This window comes from Notothenia coriiceps, unplaced genomic scaffold (assembly GCF_000735185.1).
Source record: "Notothenia coriiceps isolate Sejong01 unplaced genomic scaffold, NC01 NC01_scaffold00037244, whole genome shotgun sequence".
Taxonomy (NCBI): domain Eukaryota; kingdom Metazoa; phylum Chordata; class Actinopteri; order Perciformes; family Nototheniidae; genus Notothenia; species Notothenia coriiceps.
This window is the reverse complement of record NW_011369945.1, coordinates 4769348-4790985: the sequence shown is the minus strand read 5'-3', so window position 1 is coordinate 4790985 and position 21638 is coordinate 4769348. Positions and strand designations below refer to the sequence as shown.

The 21638-nt window shown below is 38.5% G+C and overlaps 1 long non-coding RNA gene across 2 annotated transcripts in view; it reads left to right on the top strand.

The window, feature by feature from the left end:
* LOC104964518 (uncharacterized) overlaps nucleotides 1-19954 on the top strand; it is a 136491-nt gene extending 116537 nt beyond the window's left edge. For both annotated transcript variants that reach the window (XR_800428.1, XR_800427.1), the window contains exon 4: nucleotides 19874-19954. This is a non-coding gene — a long non-coding RNA (uncharacterized lncRNA). The remainder of the gene's footprint in view (nucleotides 1-19873) is intronic.
* The last annotated feature ends 1684 nt before the right edge of the window (nucleotides 19955-21638 follow it).

The window sequence follows — 21638 nt, the reverse complement described above, 5'->3', positions numbered from 1 at the left end:
ACATTGCAGAGATGTTGCAAAGACCATGCAATCTTTTTTGCATACTATACTTTGACTTTTTCTATGACTTTTTTCGTAACTTACTATTAAAACACTAGAACCGCCAGAGGTCGCTGTATACCTAAAACCGCCAACGGGTAAAATGTACCCGCTATAGATTTTCAAGGTACAATGTTATTTTATTTATCATACAGAACAGTGAGTTTTGATCGCACAGAGATGACATTTATACCAATAGAATCTGTGGACTCTCAGCTTGTCATATGATATAGTTTGTGCAGATAGCATGAAGTTTAAAATATCGCTAAGAGTGCTGATTTAAACGCTTGGTGTTAGACTTGTGTTTTGTTTGAGGTAAAAATCTCTCAATCTCTCTATCTTCTATTCTCTCTATCGATATATCTGTAATGTTCTGTTCTATGAACATATAATTGTCTACATAAATAGACGACGCGGACTACTTCTTATTCCGAGTGTCCATCTTTATTCAACTGGCACGTAACCTGCACACATGCATTACGTCCTCAACGTGAGCTCAGTCATCCAAGATCTTGTATTCTCCAAGATGTTACACTATCTATAACTATCTATCTGTCTATTTCTCTCTCTATCCATCTATCAATATATCTATCTATCTCTCTCTCTCAATCTATCTATCTATCTATCTCTCTATCTATAAGGAACCGCAGTAGACAAAAGGCGTTGCTATAGCAACACGTCATGTTTACGCTGCATTTTCTATGGGGTAAATATTACCCGCTGGCGGATATAGGTATAAATGGCATTTTTTTGTGCGATTTTTTCAATCTGACTTCATATTGACAACTGTTAACAACAGAGGGTGCTACATAACACACTTTCAGGAAAAGTCACGGACTGGGAGACTTTAATATGTTATTGAACAAAAGTTACATACAATCAAAGAACAGCTGCGGGTAAAATTTACCTGTTGGCGGTTCTACTGTTAAGCAACATTGTAAATAATATTGATTACAATGTGTGATGAGTCATGGCACCCAGAACAAGATTAGAGAATCTAATATTTGCAATAATTAGAAACATGACTCAAGAGGGTTCTTATTGGGATGTGTGAGATTCAAACTAAATGTCTTTTAATGTAGAATGGGCATAAAAACACAAATGACTCACTGTGAAATTGCCTTTCATCTTCTTCACTTAGTTTTTTTTCCCAGGGTCAAGTTTGGTCTTTTATGCAACTTATGCTCATCTAATTTTATCTACCATCTGTTACTCAAGTGTTAGTGCATTATGATTCACCAGAACACATGCATGAACGCATGTTCGCTGGGTGTTAGTGTGAGCGCTAGTGGATATGAGTGATGGCTAATAGCTCTATGATAATGAGGGCGAGAGGCGATAGGGACGTGGTATTCTTGTTAGCGAATTTCACTCATTAAGAGATGCATCTCTGCCCAAGCAGAAGTGCACCGCTTAATTGGTTCATTTCATCATGGCCCAAAAGCTTTAATTGGGTGACATACTGAAAGATGGATAGATCAGTTGTCCTGGAATAAATGTAGGTAGTGTTAGAGGTGGACGCTTTGGTGTGACTTCTGTCCGTCTCTGTGTGTGTTTGAAAAACGTGGTAGAGATTATGTTAACAGGGCCTATTAGATCAACAAAGATTTTTTTTTTGCGTGACTATGGCTTAAAGAAAATAGTCTTCTTTTGTAAATGCACTAGAGACTTTAAATACAAGACTGTGGTTGGCAGAGATAGTGGATGTGGGTGATTAGCATTCAAAGAGACAGAAGCAGACAGGCAGCCCACACATATTGTGGTGATGTTAGATGAAGATAAAACTTGCAAATGGGAACTTTTTTATTATAACCCTAAATGTATCAATATATCCCAATGCAATACATTTCTCATTATCAGCACCTATGGTAGACATCACTCAACGTCGCCATATAAATCATTGTAAGTACAGGTGTTCCTATCTGACAGGAAACTAAGATATGTTGTGTTTGTTTTTTGTTATTTCTTTCTTTTACGCTCATTTAGATTGACAACAATTATAAATACTTTGACGATAGATTTTCTAAAGTGTTTCTATAGTCAATTGTTTTGGAGATAAACAGGGAATAATTATTTTGTTCTTTTCCATTTTGATAAGGGAAGCCATTATCGTGGCAGATGTTGAGGGGACGTGTTAAACCTCCTATTTACTGGCAGCCTATTACCTTAACGACAATACTTCATCCCCAGTGACACTGGTTGATCTATTTGTATCTTTGCACACTAAAACATGCAGTCAAATGCTCAATTTATCTGTCAACTGGTATAATTACACTTTCTATGATTCTATTTGAAAGCTCCATTACAATTATAAGTGAATTTAATAAATAATTGTATTTAAAAGAAAGAACAAAATAAGTGCTATGACTATGTTTTATCCCGTCTGCTTTCAAGCATTATTTGAGAGTTTTTTTTTCACATTTCAATGTCACTTGCACAGCAGCCTAAACAGAATGTTTAGAAAATGCACCAAATGAAGTGAAAACATGGGTTTCAGCTATAGAAAATCTGGTTGGTTACCATTTATAGGCCTTAAAATAAATCTGTAGTTTCTTCCATTTATGACAGCTTTCTGAAGCCAGTGAAATCAGCTTTGTACGTAATTTTTTCTAGTACAAATTTGAGTTTAGGTGTAAAGAAATAACAAACTCTTGCCTTTTGCAGATCTTAATCAGGGTTAAAAGCAGTGGCGGCCGGCCCATAGGGGTGCTAGGGGCGCCGCCCCCCCTCTTCCCACATGTTTGATTGTCATTAAAAATAAAAAGTTTTCATCTTCCTCACCCTCTCAGACTTTGAGTTGTGCGCGCGCTGCTAAAGAAACGCGCTACCATGGAAACCAAACAATGGTGTAGCTGTATTAAAGTCCGAGTGGAAACGGTCGTAAGTAAATCTGATTTTGTCAGAAATCGGGAGAAATGCGGGAGTCTCCCGCGAAAATCGGGAGAGTTGGCAAGTATGACACACACACACACACACACACACACACACACACACACACACACACACACACACACACACACATACACAGAGACACACACACCGACACAGAGACACACACACATACACACTTTTTGTCTAACACGCTAACACAGTTCTGTGTACTGTTATGCTGTTATGTTCAGTCATCGTTCTTATGTTCAACATGAATACAATTATTTTGTAAGTATTATGGGACGTATTTCTTCTTTCATAGAAATGTTCCTTCATACTTTCTTGCCGTGAAATAGGTCTTAAATTATATTCAAAGTGGTCTTAAAAAGTCTTACATTTGAGTTGGTGAAACCTGCAGGAATGGTAAATGGACTTATATAGCGCTTTATCCAGTCTTTACAATTCACCCATTCATACGGAGTACCACTTGCTCTAGGACCTAACATTCACACACACTTACACACCGTTGGCCATGCCATCGGGAGCAACTCAGGGTTAAGTATTTTGCCCAAGGATACATCAACATGTTGACTGCACGGGCTGGGATCGAACCCTTATACTTATATATGTTGTGTTGTGTCTGCAGGTGAATCTCTTCCTGTGACTTCTTGCTGTTTTGTTCATTTTAAAACCTTTTAAAAAAGTTAAAAAAAATGCAATGATGGAGTTTAGCTCTAAGATAATTGAATAGAAGTTTTAATAAAAAGAGGAAGACTGATTTTGAAGACTCTTTGTGGAGCTGAAAGAAACTATCATTTTATCAGAATAATATAAAGTGATGGATTTGTTATATAGTGTAGCAGCTTTATATATCTGAAAACAGTTTTCACCTTAGAGCTACTTTAGACGGTGGCAAATATAACACATTTTGTGGGCGGACCCAGGATAAGTAAAACGATTAAATAATTTGAAACATGACTGTAACATTTTTCTAGTATATCATTTACATGCACGCAATGCATGTGGTAATAGCATGTTGCAGTGTGTAATTACAGAAGAAAGACTCGAATGGACACCTGCTCTGCTCAGCTTGACAGAAAAAAACGCCCAGGTGCTCTTTGTATCTCTCATCACTCCGTCTCTCACCTCCTTTTCTATTTTTGTTTGTGTGAGAATGTATGCGTAGGAAACAGCATGTGTGTGTTCTAGCTATCCCAGTGGTGCCTTCCACCGGTTTTGCCTACGAGCTAGCGACCTATTTTTCTCTGTGTTGAATGAAGTAGACATTTGAACAAAGAGAAAGGCAGACGGGGGAAGGAGTGGGTGCAGATCAGTTCCTCCACTTTTATTCAGGCCTGTGGATTAATTACCCTGCACCTAAACCTGATCCCGTGCTGTGAGCGAGACACTTTGGCATCACCCTGATCAATAATGCATTTTTCTGTCTCTCCATTTAATTTGCACGTAGGCCCCACACGCTGGCATTACCGTCTCCTTGAAAAAGTGCAGTTGACACCTGATACCCAAAGTGCAAAACTCCACCTCCATCCCATGCTCCATGACACCCCCCCCCCTCTTTCCATTGCTTGCTGACAAATTGATTCTCTGTTAATGTGCTCAATGGGGAAAAGAAATCTCCTCAATCCTCAGGAGCAGCGTAATAAGATACATAGTGCGCTGGATTAGTTCATGGGTTTGTACAAATGTGTTCCTGTTTTAGTCTAAATTGTAAAACACACTATTTCCAAGGGCTGGTATTCAGCAATTTACGGAGAGCTTAAGTTTAAGGAGCAAGGCGATGCAAGGTTGAAACTACAACTCTCGAGAGTGGAAGCATTGTTAGCATGCCGCTAAATTCTCAGCCGTTGAACAACAGTAGCTGTTAATAGCAAGGTCAACGGGGGAACAGGTAGGTAATCTGATCTCGTGTGATTTATCTGGTGTGTGTCTGTGTGCGTTGTGTCCAGCATTGAAATGAAAGCCGCATGTCGAAACCTTGACCTCCCGCTTTGTAAAGCTTGTGGTTTTCTTGAGTATTGGGTAGCCACTCTCTAATGTTGACCAAGTGTCTCCAGACTTAGTGACCTGAAGGCTTAATCTGCACTTTCTGTTTTATGGCTTTACATCTAGCTATGAGCCCAGTACTTATTTTAACTTTATAAAGTACAAGTAAGTACGTTTAAAAAGACAGTTTGCAATGAAAATGTTAAATTATGTCTATGAGTAATTGGTCAAAGTACAATAATGAGAAGTTTCCTGCTCTCTTTACAAGGTGGGGATTTTAGATAAATCTTTCTTTCATTTGTACAGATTTATTCATCTTTATTCATCATTGAATTCTCAAATTAAGATCCAGAGTCTGTAGGTTGGGACAAACCGGATAGTATGTGTGTTAATGGAAAGGTTTTTATTATAATCTATATAAAATAAACCTGGGTTCATTCAATGAAATAACTCTAGTGTGAATATGGTTTGTATCGTCAGTCAGCTGAGTTTGTGGTATGACACATATAGGTCATTACATGTTAAGAAGCCCTGAGACACAGTTTTGTGAAAAACAGGTTAATAAACTGGTGGACTGAAAAAAATGCTTGTTAAAAATGTTTTTCTGAATAGGATAGTAAACCTCTTCGAGCATAAACATTTTTGTATTGACCTGTGTTGGATAATTTGCTGCAATACATTGAGTAATTAAGATAAGTTATTAAATTAAAACTGACAGCCTCATGTCACATGTTTATATACAAATACAGGTACTGCCAAGTAGCAAACTCTATACGTGTTAATAATAACAAGCAGACAATTACAGTAAGTGACAGATATTTAGTTGGAACAAAATTCACTTCTAAGTTAATCAAAATAGTTAACTCATAGATATGCTTCTCGTCATGTCTTTACACCCACCTCCTCTCTTTACAAGACCACACGGAGATGGTGTGGGAGCGAAATAAAAACATAAAGAATATCCCTCTTCTGCCACAGTGGTTTTCTTCTGCAGCAAATGGTGTTATAAGGTTAATGTTGATTTAATAAGCAATTAATTGCAAGCTTCTATCTCACAATACAACGGAAACATAATAAAATATTAAAATCATACTCCATTGCACTTAACTGAGATGAGATGCTGTACACAGAGTCAAGGTAGTGGGAAGGAGAGTTTATTTGTTCACTACATTGCCAGAAGTCAGGCAGCTGGTTAATTGGCTCAGCATTCTCTGGAGCACTTAGTGCACTAATGATGTCAGTCTGGATCCCTACAAAGGTACATGTGAGCACCGACAAAACAGAATCATTTCAAAGCTGCTATAAATGTATGGTTCAGTAGGGCGTCTTGGTGGCAAAAGTGCAGCCATATTACGACTTTCAGAACAAGCACTGAACCAACAAAGACAACAGAGCTACATGTGGCGCCATGCAACAACACACAGAATGAGACAGTGTACGAGTCAAGTCAAATCTGGTGAAACTGTAACCATGAGCACATGTTTTTGTTATCTATTTAAGACACAGATTCACACAGAGTTCATGCTCTGCTCTTTTTTTTCTGCCAGCCCACCAATTACAGGATTGTGCCCTGACAGCAGTAGAGTCTCATTTATTATCGATAGACATTTCTAACAAGGCATGTCAGAGGCAGCTCGCCCACTCACCACCGGTTCCCCATGACAGTCTACATGTATGATAGAAACTCACTGGGCTCACTGCATTACTATTTTAAGACCTGGCAATAGTCAGAAGGGGTCACATTGAGTCCATTTCCACAGTGCTGCATTAATTCCACTGTGACTCATTGACAAAGTGCTAGGGCTTTTTCTGACCAGGTGAAACCTATTCTACGAATGCTTCAGATGCCAAAGTAAATTGTGCTTCCTAAATGCTTAGAAATGCAAATAGTTTCAGATGCTGCCTGTATTATCATTTCTAACTCTATATATTTCTTAAAAAGGAAGAGTTTATATAAAAACAGTATCAGATTATAGAGATTGGATTACAATGTGAACAACACATTTGACAATGCTGAACTAAAGCCATAGCAATTTCAATCAGGAGAGACGGTTTTGATGTAAGAATACATATTTATTGCAGAGATACACAAATGAATGTAATGGTGATTTTGGCGATTAGGCCCCGTTGTGCAGGAAGTGTCAGTCGTAGAACCGATCCGATAAAACCCCCCTGGGGTCTAGACACTGGTGGTGGTGAATGGATGGTTGGGTTCGGTCTGCAGGGGAGTGGCTTAGCTTGACCCTGGATTCTGAGGGACAGGAGGTGAAAAGGGGTGGAGGAGGGTTGCGTCGAATCACCTGAAATGACAACTGTCAGAGGGGGGAGAGCAGATTTAAAAGGTTTAGCAGAGCGCTATGATATGCTCTTGGGAATAGAGCGAAGTGATTGGTTAAGGTGGCGAGTGATGCCCCCGATCAGTTATTGAGAGGTGAGAGAGTAGTTACTTGGGAATAGTAAATGAAGAGTAAAGACGGTCTTCCTGGTTGAACATACGCTGAGCTTCATTAGTTACACCCAAAATAATTGTGAATATTTTATAATTAAAAAGAATAAACCACAAGTAGTGCAGTGGAGCAATGTTTTAACTAGTGCCCCAACGACATTTCTTGCACCACACTCACACATCAGAATTCCAGAGGAAACACATGTTGCTATACAATTAGCATCCAGCTTTAAATTTCAAGCTATTCTGGGGATTACCTGTTTGCGGCGGTAATTCAAAAGCAGACATGGGAATGCGTCAAAATGGCAAATACGGAAAAGCTGCTAGTGATCTAACTTGGCTGTTCACAATGCATTATTTGAAATAACAAATATATAGTTTTACTGTAATAAGTAAATGTTTAACCAGAAGTTAAAGCGCACAGCAGATTTATTTGAACTCAGGGATACAACCATGCTGAATGTAAACACAATTTATGTTTTTACACAAAAAATAAAACTAAAAATACATGATTAGTTCAAGTAGGTTTACAATGAAATGACTCACGTTAACACAATATATCCAGATATGACAAATATTAAAGTATAACAACTTCCAACTTTTCAAAAAATACATTATAAAATATTTAGCAAAGCATTATCAAATAAATCAAACAATGCCACATACATTATTACAACGGATTACACTGACAAAACTTGACTATGTTTATCTAACCGTGCATTCACTTCCTTTAATGTAATTGCTATCGGAGAAATGAGATATTCTGTTGATGTGAGTGGCCAAATGACTTTCTTCTTCCTTGAAAATCCTGACCTGTGGTTATCTAAAGTAAATCAATTTCCTTAAAGGTGTCTGCAGAGGAAAAGGTGCACATGGATTGTACCTTTTTAGGAAAGGTCAGTTTATTCTGACATCTTCCCCATTATGTATTTCCCTAATGAGCTTGTGAGTCTTAACCTTAACATTTGACCTTGACATAATCCGACGTTGTTTTTGTAAATACAAGCCATCCAGTACAGTAGTGTTGCTAACATTTGCACACAGCAAAGTTACTTAATCCCCATTAGTCTGTTGACAGCAACAAAGACTAAGTGGTGTATTTAATGCAGGCTAATGAAAGCATAGCATCTTATTGAAATCTACAGCCTTGACTGTGCACTGCAGGAGTATAAGAGTTTCTTGCCAGCACCTGCCTCTCTGTATACGTCTCCATTATAGGCAGAACCATAGCCATACATTCTAGACAGTTGTATAAAAACATAGCACATTCCTGGTAAATCATATTTATGTGCGAGACTGTAGTTGCTTTCTTGGAGACAGGGCTGGTATTTCCGTTCTGTTTTGTAACAAAAAAAGCCATTTTCTGTTAGAGGTGGGTACATAAAGCCAGCGACTGGGTAGCTCTGGGACGCAGTAATGTACCCTTGTAACTCAATCTCTAAGCAAAGTGCTGAATGGAGAGATGTAGCGTGTTTGGCTCTCACCATTCTCTCATTCCCCAGTCGTGACCTTTTTCAGCTCCCTTCCGCTTAGGGACTGCACTGATCCCGGAGCAGTCATCTGAGCAAAAGGAAAACTGTAAAAAGATAGCAGCATAATGTTTTGCTTTCATTTACTGACATAGCATAGCAGGGAAAGTGGTTGTAGGCAGTAGCTTTCAATGGATTATACCGCACCTACTATTTTTTTCTTCGGGCAAGATATAAGCCCCTAAATGACTGGAAGACAAGACAGAGCAAATCAGCTTTATTAAAGGTCACTTCTCGGAATCAAGTAGTTAGTATTGCCATCTGAAAAAAATGGCATGTTATCTCAGGTGCCACACTATTTCCTCTCTGAACAGAAACCTATTTATATCTCCGGCCCACATTAACATACCTGTTCACACAGATTTAGTGAGCGATGCCTTGAGCACTGTAGCAAATAATTTGAAAGATCAACACATAATGTACCATAGTGACTTGTAAATACTGTAGCCCCACAAAGTCACTTAGGAAATAAATAAGTTATGACAAAAATACCTCCAGCTTTACTTGATGCATTGCATGCATACAGAATGAGGGAGTGTAGTTCTTAGGCCGGCAGATTGCAGAGGCCCCACTCAAAGAGCAGCGAGTGGTACAATATCCTCCCTTCCCCCAGGAATTATTGCTTCAGAGATATTCTCTGACCTATGCCATGCCTTAACAAGCATAACAGTCAAGAGATTGATCTCTTCAAAGATCATAAATTGTAGTTTGATTATCTTTCACACATTGATGCTGAAATAATCTCGATATAAACAGCCAGCACACACACAGTGATTTCTAAAATTACCATGGGTCCAACCTTGAACAACAAGGGGATTATGGCTTTAGAATTGTGCATGTGAAACACACAATCACAGAGACAGACACGTACTAGAAATACAGTCTTCATTATGAACAGTTAGACATGTCTGTACATGTTGTATTGAATTCATCAGGGACTGTCTATATAAATGAGTTATCATGGAAGGCTAACATTATCAGACAGATTTAATCATCTTTCTTTATATTTATCTCCCCAATAATTTGTCCTCCTCATTCCCTTAACCTTCTACATTTGGCTGAGAACATTGTGTCTCTGTTTCTCCATGGTTACATATTTCCACAATGTACTGTAGGCTCTTTGATGGAGAGATGAGTGACAGAATGTGCAAGGTGTTTTTTGAGATTGGATTTGGCATGGCATTGCCTGACACTGATAACAACCCCACTTTGCACTTGTGTCATTTGTTAAAATAAGCTGATGGCAGAAAAACAAACATCAGTGTAACATCTGTCATTGCATTGCTTGTCTTCAACACACTACAATTAAAATCTCCTTAAAGACCTGCAGGCGTGCATACTGAAACATGACACATGTGAACATGCTTGTAATTTGAGTTTGGTCCTGAGTAATAATCTTTTAATTGTTTGAAGAATGGAATGTGAACATTGTTGCATACATAATTTAACATGTGCAAATTAACACCTATATGTTTTTCGCTAATAGCTCAGGCTTAAATGACAAGCCTGTGGAGAAAATGAGTAGCTCTTTGGAGGGTGGAAATGTGCAACACAACGGGTAGCATAAACAATGTATTTCTGACATGGTGTGTTCAGCTGTACACATAATCCAAATGAAGTGTTGCTATTGATTTGTATTTCCTTGGATTCCACTGTTTAGGAGTAAGAAGCCTTGATCAGCCGACACGGCTCATTGTTCACGGACTAATAAAGAGCTTTACTGGTGCCATTATGCATTCTCCGTGGCTAGGGACAGACTGACGACAAGCCTTAAAGATGGAAACCATTTCACATTTAAACAATACCAGATGGAGGGCCTCCCTCACTGAATTGCCTCAGTACACATAAACCTGCATGTTATATCACTTGAAATAGCCCGGCTGCCATTTTGTATGCTTATTTTCATTTATATTGGCAACAGGCTTAGCACCAATATGTATGTATCTATTGTTGCAAAGCATACATATTGAAACTAAAGAGCATTGTGGTAGTGTGTAACATCATCATTCTTTCTTTGTTGTAGTTTGACCTTATTGATCAGCGGAGGAAACATTTATTACATGTATCACCGATTTACGATATACTGATATATCTGTATGTTGCAGAGAGTCTACAGTGTATATATTTATTTGTACTGTATACCCACTGTAAACTTTCTTAAAAACTGTATTTTCTCTGTAACCCCTTTAGAATCTACAACCAACATAAGGGTCAGAACGTAGCAAATGGCAATTTCAAAGGCGATGCAAGCCAAGGTTTTTTTTATATTGAATTAAGCACGGGTCAGCGGATAAGCGCAATAGATTCCACCGCCTTCCTATTTACCGAATCATCAAAACAAAGAATTTGTGGAATCAAGGGAGCCAGCCGGTGAGAGTGCAGGTCCTTAGCCGAAAAGCCCCGCGTTCAATCTCATGTCAGGTCCTTGAGCACGTCACTAAGCTCTTAACTGCACGCCTACGGACAGAATCTCAGCATATGTTTAATGGTCTGTAAGGAGAAATCTTAGCTCACTTTGACCCACTCTACAGAGAGAGAGAGAATGAACCTGCAGATGCAACCTTGACCTTTCTGCTTCACTTCTCAGCAGATAATTAACCAATCATTTCCTTTTAATCATAAAGTCTTATTAGCATGAGAAAAAAGGAAATTGAGTCCGAGCGTTGCCATAGAATTAAGAATTTCATGCTTCCTTCTTCTCCGTCGCCATGTCCATGCATTCTCACTGTCACGTGCAACAGTAAAAAAGACCTTGGACAAATGCAATTTGAAGTTTAGCAACACCCATGCTGTATTGTAGAACATTCATTCACAAGTATCCTTTGATCAGCAGGACTATACTTACTTGGACTTGAGCTTACTATGTTACCGCAGATTGTAAGTAGTTTGTTTTTGTAGCTAGCTGTGTCATTATCAGGGGTTTAGAAATGCTATCAGAATTATTCCAGTGGTAGCATAATAGCTTAAACCTGATGAAAACACATAAGAATGTACTGATGATTGTACTGAAAAATGAAGCGTATCAGCTTATTTGGTATGAGATGGGAATTTGTAGATGGAAAGTCATTTGTGATACGAATCATTATAATGTAGCAACTTGAATGAAGACAAGAAGTGCAAAAATATAATTTGTATATGAATTAGAATGCAAATACAGAGAAATAAAGAGAGGTAGAATGGTAGGGAGATAGACGGAGAAAAAGACTGAGAGATTTCTTCCACTACGTACAATTTCAGAACACTTAAGTGATTCTCAATCCCAGCATGCCTCAGCCTGCCACTGCTATGACAGATGCTCCAAAATTGAATATAGATTTCAGTGAGCAAGGCAGGCGTGCCTGATGAATCTCAATTTGCTGCTGTCCATATTTCATAGTCACCACTATGGGTAGCTCAAGGGGAGGCAGTGAAGCACTTTGGCTGCACCTGCCAACCTGTCAGTTGGCTAGCATCGAATGATGATCGGTACTTCACAAGAGCCCATATTTATCCCACACTAATAAATGCCCAACATCATTTTATCACCAAAATGTACATCCGTGAGTAGAGAGAAGAATAGATATCGAAAAAGCATGCTTCATGTAATAACTGCAGTGATCTTAAGTGAGAAAAGGATCCCATATGATGACAATTGCTCAGCAGAAGATTTTTGAAATGGTGTACAGTTGCTTGGAGGTGGAACAAAGCTCCCTGCAGGGGGGTGGAGGTGCCGCCCGGGCTGCTGTGTACCTGTCAGTCTATTTATAGCTTGGTTTGAAGTTCTTATGACGTGACACTGGATGCTATTGTTGTGCAATGGAACGTGCCTGTGGAGAATGTTTGCCTTTTTAGAAGATTTGATCACTTTTTTTGCTAGACCTGTCAAAGATTTGCCATAAATTTATTTGTGTTCATGTTCAATCTTTTTTTATTCTGGTTGATTTCTATGTTGTTGTTTTTTGTTTCTTAATGTTGTTCTTCTCTGAATTAAGAACACATTTGACAAATGGTTAAGTGCACTCTTACTTTTGTTCTCGTGGTACACTTATTGTTTGAAATTCGAGGAGCATAAAAAGTATTCAGCAGCTAAGTCAACTTTACCTTTAACTCAAGTGATTTCCATGTCATGACCCCATAGTGCTTACCATTAGCTCCTTGTAGAGGTTAATAGCCACCTTCCTGGATGTTACACAGTCAGTTAGCTATACAAGCAACAGATAATACAAGATAATGTATAATACAAGACATGTGAAACTATATTTAACTCTGTTAAATCACGTTTTGTTAATTGGATAAAAAAGATAATGCATATGCAGTAAATAAATAGTGTAAACGACTTTAAAAAAAGAGCAATTTACAAATATGATAATTATTCCTTGAAAAATACAGAATAATGAGGTGAAATAATAAATTGCAGGTATAATTAACAATCCACAACTAGTTTTATTAACAGTTTAATTTTGTCATTAAGTGTACATTTGTTCAAATGCCAGATTAATTATTTTCATGCATCTATAATTTAATCAACAGTAATTAAACACAGAACCAATATAACGTAATTAAGCTGGCAAAGGAGCTCCATACATCACAAGTTTACCTAAAGTACCCGCTATTAAGACACCCAATACATGGTAACAAACTAACAAGTTCAAGTGAAGTGAAAAGAAAGACAAATCAAATATGTCTATCCTACTCACTTGTCATTTTACAGAAAATATGTTAACATAGACAAACAATGGCCAGAAATTGAACTACTATTCAAGAGGCTACATTAGTTTACTTAGTGATGTATTCTGGCTGCACAATTATAATCATCTAAGCAGTATTCAACTCCTGAGGGCGATTGACACAAGGATATTTTTTATATCTGATGCCTGAGCAATAAAGTGTAGCTTTAAAACATTTCTTGTTACAACTCCTCTTTCCCTTGTTAAGTTTATCATGCTGGAATGTAATCCAGTCTCCCCCAGAGAAAGTGTCACACAGATGCTAAAGAAGGTAATGAAAGATGCAGGTAGAGAACAACAAGAGAGCAACACATTGTATCTGTCTATCAAAGAATGTTGTTTTAAGCACCATGAATGTAAACATATGGAAATACCTATAAGCTATAGCACAACACACTGCCCTTTCCCTACTGTGTCTGCTGTTTGCTCTGGTTTTGTTTGTTTCTTTTCTGTTTTAATTGCCATTGTACATGACAGACTTTGTTTGTTATTTTACCCTTTGGAAAAACAAAAAGCCTTTGGAGTGAATATCTGTGCCACCAGGGGGTGCAGGAGGAGACAGGAGAGCTTTCCAATATAATTAGAACAGACGTGCTACATGTGTCTGTGTGTGTTGCCGCATCTTATTAAGGCGGGGTATGGGCCAGTGAGCCGGCTAAGAGAAGCGGATCGGGAGCATGTGGTGGTGTAGTTCTCTTCCCCACTAACGCAGCCGCTGTGCTCTTTCTCTTCCTCTCTGGAGTCATGCTGCGACCCCGAAGCCAAGGCAAGTCAAAATGGTTCCACTTGATTCAAAGGCCCTCAAGGAACATACTGTCAAAATGGAAGCGCACAGACACAAAATACAATCTGCGTGTGTGCAAATGTACATAGCACACACAAACAGAATATGTAATAATGCAGACACATGTTGGACATTTAAATAGGAATGCAGTGAAAGAAAATGAAAGAATGTGTATGGCTGTAGGTACAAAAACACATGCACGCGTCGCATACAAACAGATAACCTTGGCATGTGTTGGTGTGAAATATCCAGAAAGCTATTAGGCCTACCTAGGAATAATATGACCAGTTTTTGCTATCAAAAATATATTGATTATACTTTGCTTCTATTAAGGGCCAAACTTAGCGTTTCATTTACAAAGTGGTAACATATAGTCCTTTCAGAACATTAATACACACCATTAAGTGCACATTTATATAATTGAGCATTTACCTTGACATTTAAGTTATGTAAGTACATTTGTTATTGTTGCTAATACCACCTCTATGTATTCTTGCCTTTTTTCATGGCTGCTTTTTTTCAGATATTGCTTCAGCCTAAAGCTGTCCTCCATCAATAGAGATGATTGTATTCAACATTTAAATCATATCATTTTATTTAATCGTTTATTTGGCAGGGACAATGCACAGTGATGAACACTTAAAACATTACAAAATGTGTCAAGCGTAACCAGGGCGGATCTAGAAAAGTATTCATGGGGTGGCAAGAGATTTTGAGGGGTGGCATCCCCTGGCAGAAGTATATGCTGATGTAATCCCTGTCATATCAATCAATGTTAACTTGGAAAGCCACAATATTGATATTTTAAATCAATAACATTAGGTGACATTATTGTCAGTAAAGCCTTAAATATAAATATATAAGGTGGCAGACATAATTTAATGAATTTTAACTGAATGAGTTTGTCTCACTCTTAGACCAGCAGGGGTACCAAATGTATGCAAACTGCTGCAATAAGTATTTGATACTTTCTTAATAATGATGTTTCTTAAAAGTCAAGTTTGAGTCCAATACGACTCCAAGATACTTGAACTGGGAGACTAGTTATATTTCTGCTCCGTTTAAAAACACGTTGGATCCTTTGATTTTGACTGGTCGTTTACTGAACATCATGCATACTGTTCTATATATATCATAGATTTGTGATACCTTGAATTGCTGCTTTTGTTGACAGATCACTACAATTGATGACTCCAGGTGGTAGATAACAGAACTGTTAAAATCACACAAATCCCTGAAACTACATATGAAAGATTGATGTGAAGAGGTTTACCTAGAGGGCTGTTTGTTTTTGCAAAACTCCCAATAGGACAGAAAAGTAAAGCAGCGTTATTGAGCGTGCTTAAATGCACTAGCCAAATCCTTATTGGAAAATTGAATGTGATCTGAGTCTGGTGTATACACAGTAAATGTTACTTTTGGGTTATAGTATTTTATAATGGAGCGTACCATTTCCAGCATGGAGGGGAAGCAAAGCCCTTTTAAACACAATGAATGAATACAGAATGAAGACTATAAATAACAAGCATTAATTGCAGAGATTAGATTGACCATAAATTCATATGGAAGGTCAAGCAAAGCTTCAATATAGTGGGTTTTATTGTGTAGTAGTTCAAGTTCCTTAAAAAAGTCAATTCTAAAGTTTGTTTTTGGTTTGAAAAGCATTTAAAGTGTCTAATATCAGTGGTAGTGGTTTTAAATTGATTACAGTATAATCTATACTGTCCACTGTTGTTAGCCAGAAGAGGGAAGGAGAGAAGGGCAGAGGGAAGGACTGGCACAGCAACCTATGTGAATGGTTGAAGAAACAGCTGTAACGCCAGGCTACCTCCATCAATAGGAGATGGCTAGTAGTAGTAGACATTTCTGATTAGTTATTGATTTTACAAGACAACATTAAGGCTCCCATATGGATGCAAAGATCCCCTGATCACATTGACTGTGTGGAGGGTTCATCGATTTCATGCTAGCAAAGGTACTTAGCTCCTAGTTAGCTTACAGCAAGTCAAAAAAATCCATCTTCTTACTCAACGCTCTGTTGGTTTGAAATGTGGTTGCAGAAAGTTACTATTTATTTCCATTAGTAAACAGCACCTCTAATTAACAACACATTGTAATGCTACCAAAACACTACTTGACAAAATACAAACCACTCATCACATTTCTCTTCTTCCAAGCGTTATAATATCATAACGTTTTTCACATTTCAGGCTTAAAGAAAAACGTATGTAGTTTTAAGTGAAGGCTGAAGTCCAAGTTGAAAGGGACTCATGTGAACCTCGAAGTAGATTTAAGAGTTAGTATGCATGTAATGATTTTCCAGAGTAGTCCCTGCTGATGTTATTGAAGATTTCATGGCATAATGCAGTGTGAAATAATATATGCTCAGTCTCATATATCAATCTCTTGGTTTTTATCTTTATTCTAAGGTGATAATTGGAGATGTTGTCATTTATCGTATGATCTTAACAACAGCAACCAGGGTCATGTAAAGTGTGCTTGACAATCATAAATATCCTTTTCCTTTCAAATAAATGCATATTATGAAAAAATGGTTATGTTACAGGAGGCCAATTGGTTCAACATTTCCATAAAAAAAACGCACATACATGTAAGACCGTGTCTCTATGTAAACGAGGGGAGTGATGGATGTATTTTAATGGCTTACATTCACTTCCTGGAGGGCTTCACTCTCACATCTTCAATCCCCTTGCTTTTTTCTACCTTCACTGGAGCAGACCAACTTCTTAATTGGCATAATAATGTGATTAATTGCTTTCCTGTCATTGGGCCCACTGCGTTTTACACTGTAAAGAAGTATAAATCAGGCGTGTATTTACAAGCAATCAAAAGCTTGCGATCGAAAGGAACATATAAAACATGCCCAGCTGTGCAAGGTAATTGGTTCTGCTTTATTAGCAGTGTATCACTAGTTGGAAGGAAATACATTTTGGCATAAAGTGTATCTTTGGCAAAGGACTACAATTAAAACATTACACTAAATGTATAAACATCACACTGTGTTGAATGTTTGTTTAGTTTAACAAACATTATTATTTTCAAAATGTTCTTACCAAAAACTTTTCTCAGGTAAGTTTTAGAGTCATATTCTCAACAAAAATATAGTCAAACTAAATCTTATACATTTTTTAATGATGATTATAAAAATATTATCTTATAACCTTGTCCTCCTCAAAGCATACTTCTGAACTATGAGATTCTCACCTCTCACCTTTTTTTATTTTCTCTAGTTCAGCTCATCAGTGAGAACGGAAGAGAGAAACAAAAACATACCATTTCCCATCTGCCCCTCTCAATACTACAGAATAAAGTACCAATTACCTGGATTTGGGCTGTGGTAGTTAAGAACAAATGCTGATGAAGCTCTGATGTCTATAACAGCATCCAGCTGCTCGTGCATATTAAGAAGCTTTATGTTCACATAATTAAGGAGAGACACTATTGTCTTGATTGGTGTGAATCTTGATTCCAGGTGGCAAATGGCATATTAATGCATCCTTACGATTCAGGGCCAAGCAGTCTGGTAGGCAGAGTAGTTTGTAACGTTTATGCTGAGGCGAGAGATGACAGATTGATAATTAAAGGGTATTCATTTACACCAATGATCAGTAAATATAGATGGATAGTTTGTTACAAAACTAGAGAGATACAATGTGAACATAGTGCCTTAAAGGTGACCTATCATACAAAATGCGCTTTTGTACGTCTTTTATACATGAATATGTGTCCCTGGTGTTCCAGGGAACTCACCAAGTGTCAGAAAATACAACCCTCTCTATTTTCCTCCATACCCAAATCTCTTAAAAAGGGGCTGCAACGGATCTGATACAGACTGATCCAGATTTGAACACTTTTATGACGTCACAGAAGTGGCGCTACGGCTATTGGGCCAACTCCACCAATCAGGAGGAGACAGCCACGGACATTGAAAGCGCTGGAGAGGCTGTAGTACATATGCCAGGCCTGTAGATGGTGCTGTTCTCTCAGAATCAGCCCATGCAAAGACAGTGTTAAATTGAGCGAAATGAGGAATGGCTAAAATGCATGATCTGTTTGGTATTTTGAAAAATAAAAAGTTTAAATATGCCTTATATACAGTAGGTATGGCCCTACACTATATTATTCAAATATAGCATGATAGGTCCACTTTAATGTACATTTGCTTTACACAAACGGGCCTTACACACTGCAACAGTGAATGTCTCAATAAGTTTATAATTTAACAAAGAATAGGACCACAGCCATCTTGGTCTGATGGCACTGTTGGATGAAAAAGTCAGGTGATCATCACATGTATTCCAATTCATCCCATGTGGGGGATTAATGTTATATTTGATGGCAATGAATCCGATATGTGTGGCAGTATTTGTTTCAGTGACCAAAAAAGTCGACCTTGTGCTATAGGTCAACAAATTGCTAAAGATGGGAGGATACATGGTTTAGGCATTTATCAGTTGTTGAGATCGTTACATGTGTGCTATTGGTGGCACTGTGTCAACAAATTATGTACTACTACATGTATACTAAATACTCTGGGTACCATAAATGCGTAAACATAATTCAATGACATTTCCGCTTTTTGGCAATGCCAGCTTGGCTAAAATGATGTCTTATGATAGACTCTAGTATATATACCGGTAATTGGATTTTTTTTAATGGATTTTTCATTCTGGATTATCAAATGTATTTGGTGTATCTGTTATATCAAGGGCAGACATAAAAGAGGATTATTATAAAGTCAGGAAAATCACCCCCTCACAGTGCATCAATATTCTGTGGACATCGTGAGGATCTGGGTTCAGGCTTAACAAAGGGATCCAACGGATAAATGATGAAAAAACAGGACAGCCATTGTCCTTGAACTCTTAATGGCGTACTAATAGCACAGGGTGTCAAGAATGATTTTAACAAGAGTGTCCTGAGTCAAACTTTTTTTTGTGTTATCTCTCTGCCTTTGGACTTTAAGGAGATAACTGTCTCCTTTCTCTCTTTCTTATTCATCGTCGCATTACCAACTCAGGCACGCCTTTTGCATAATCACCATCCTCTGTGTTTCCTCCTGCAGTCTGGATAAGGGGACTCATTATAGTAGAGAGGAGCAGGCAGGGGCCAGTGTGCATTGCGTAGGTCACACTGTTTGCTCGGGACTCTAAAAAGATCAGGAACTTCTGTTAAAAAAAATCGAACCAGGACTCAGGTCACTGTAAGCCTTGCTTAGTTTGAAATAAATTAGAATAGATGTATATATCCTGTGATTTTTAATGTGATTTGAAAACTCACCATACCGCGAAGCTATTTGCATCAAAAAACCTTTTATTGTCTCTTTTACTGTGTGTTCTTCTAATTTCCTAGCATTATGTTTTCAAGATGTTTGAAATCGGGAACTTTATGTATTGATTCTCTCTGTGGATTTTATACTCGCACATCGTTTTTTCCTTTTTATTTCTACCTGTTCCCTCTCCTCTCCTTCCAGACAAAAGACTGAAAATAGGGAGAACCACAGCTGAAGAAGAGAGAGAAGAATAGGCCATGGCTGAGGGGATGATTGCTTCTCAAAGTGGTAAGCAGCAAACATTTACTGTCTCTTAGTGGTTTTGTTCCAAAGACTTATGTGTTCACTTTGGACTATTTCATTACATTTGTGTCTGTCTTGGTGCTATTGTGGAACAGAGAAATTGACAAAGCGTATACAAAATCCCTCCCTGTGGTGTTTGTTTGGTCAGGGTGACATAATAATGTTACTCACAACGTGCAAACACCAGAAACCTAATTCACCTAAGTCACTTTCTCTCATTTGCACAGAGGAAGAAATACTACTAACTGATAACAGTTTCAAAATAGTTGTTCAGTAATGAGTATTAAAACACGGACATATTTGTTTGGGGCATGTCACCACTTTAAGGTTCCCTTGTCTCAAAGTCAATGTTTTTTGAATATGTTTGTGTTCAGAAGCCTGAAATTAGGTCTGTAGTTAACACAAGCTTAAGAGAATTTTTACGTACCGTGCTACGACATAAAACAAGTCAGTAATTATCCCACATCTCCACTGCTGGTTTGTGTCATTCAACCTAAATAAAGCAGTCCGCCTTTAGCTTACTGGTGGTGGCGCCCAACCCTTGCGACCCTTGAAAGCATTATGTTCGATTTGTATTCCTGCCGGTTACATAACCCTCCAAAAATGTTGTTATTACGTGGAGATTATCCTGCTGAACTAACGTGTCAGTATCATACACATGTGTTGGCCACAAAGCTTTTTTTTCTAAAATATATCAATATATTCAATATAGGGTCCAATAAGCAATGGGGAATTTCCATTGCTTATTGGACCCCTTGGAAACCTCAAGATTAAAAGTGTTACTGTCATATCATATACGCAACTACAGTGTAGTGGTGTAATGAATGAAAAACGTGGGTCACAGGTTCCTCAAAAATATAATTACAAGACATGACAGTAAAAAAAAAGCAATAACAACTATAAATATTGTGCAAGCTCAGGCATTAAATTGTCTTATGGCCTATGGGATAAAACTGCCTCTGAGTGTAGTGGGTTTAATCCTGATGCTAAGGTACCGCTTGCCAGACGGCAGCAAAAAGACAAGATTGTTGCCGGGGTGATGGGGGTCTTTGATAATCTTGAGGGCTTTCTTCCTGAGCTGCTGGGAGTAGAGGTCCTCCATGGATGGCAGCTCCGTCCTGGTGATGTTCTGTGCAGTTTTCACCACCCTCTGTAAAGCCTTACGATTGAGGGCGGTGCAGCTGCCGTACCAGGCCGTGATGCAGCCAGTCAGGATACTCTCTATGGTGCACCTGTAGAAGGTCAGGATACTCTCTATGGTGCACCTGTAGAAGTAGCAGAGTATCCTGGAGTCCATGTTGAACCTCCTCAGCCTGCGGTGGAAAAAAGAGCCGCTGTCGAGCTTTTTTGGTGATGGTGTTAGTGTGAAGAGTCCATGTCGGGTCCTCAGTGATGTGGACACAGGAACCTGAAGCTGCTGACTCTCTCCACCGTAGTCCCATTGATGGCGATGGGGGCGTTGCCCTCTCTCTGCTGCTTCCTCTAATCCACAATCAGCTCCTTGGTTCTGACATTGAGATGGAGGTTGTGATCCTCGTCGCCGTCGGTGATCAGGCCGATGGCGCTTGTGTCGTCAACAAACTTCACGATGGTGTTGGAGCTGAGGGGCTCCGGTGTTGAGGATCAGGGGGGAGGATGTGATGTTCCCCCACCCCCCCCCCCC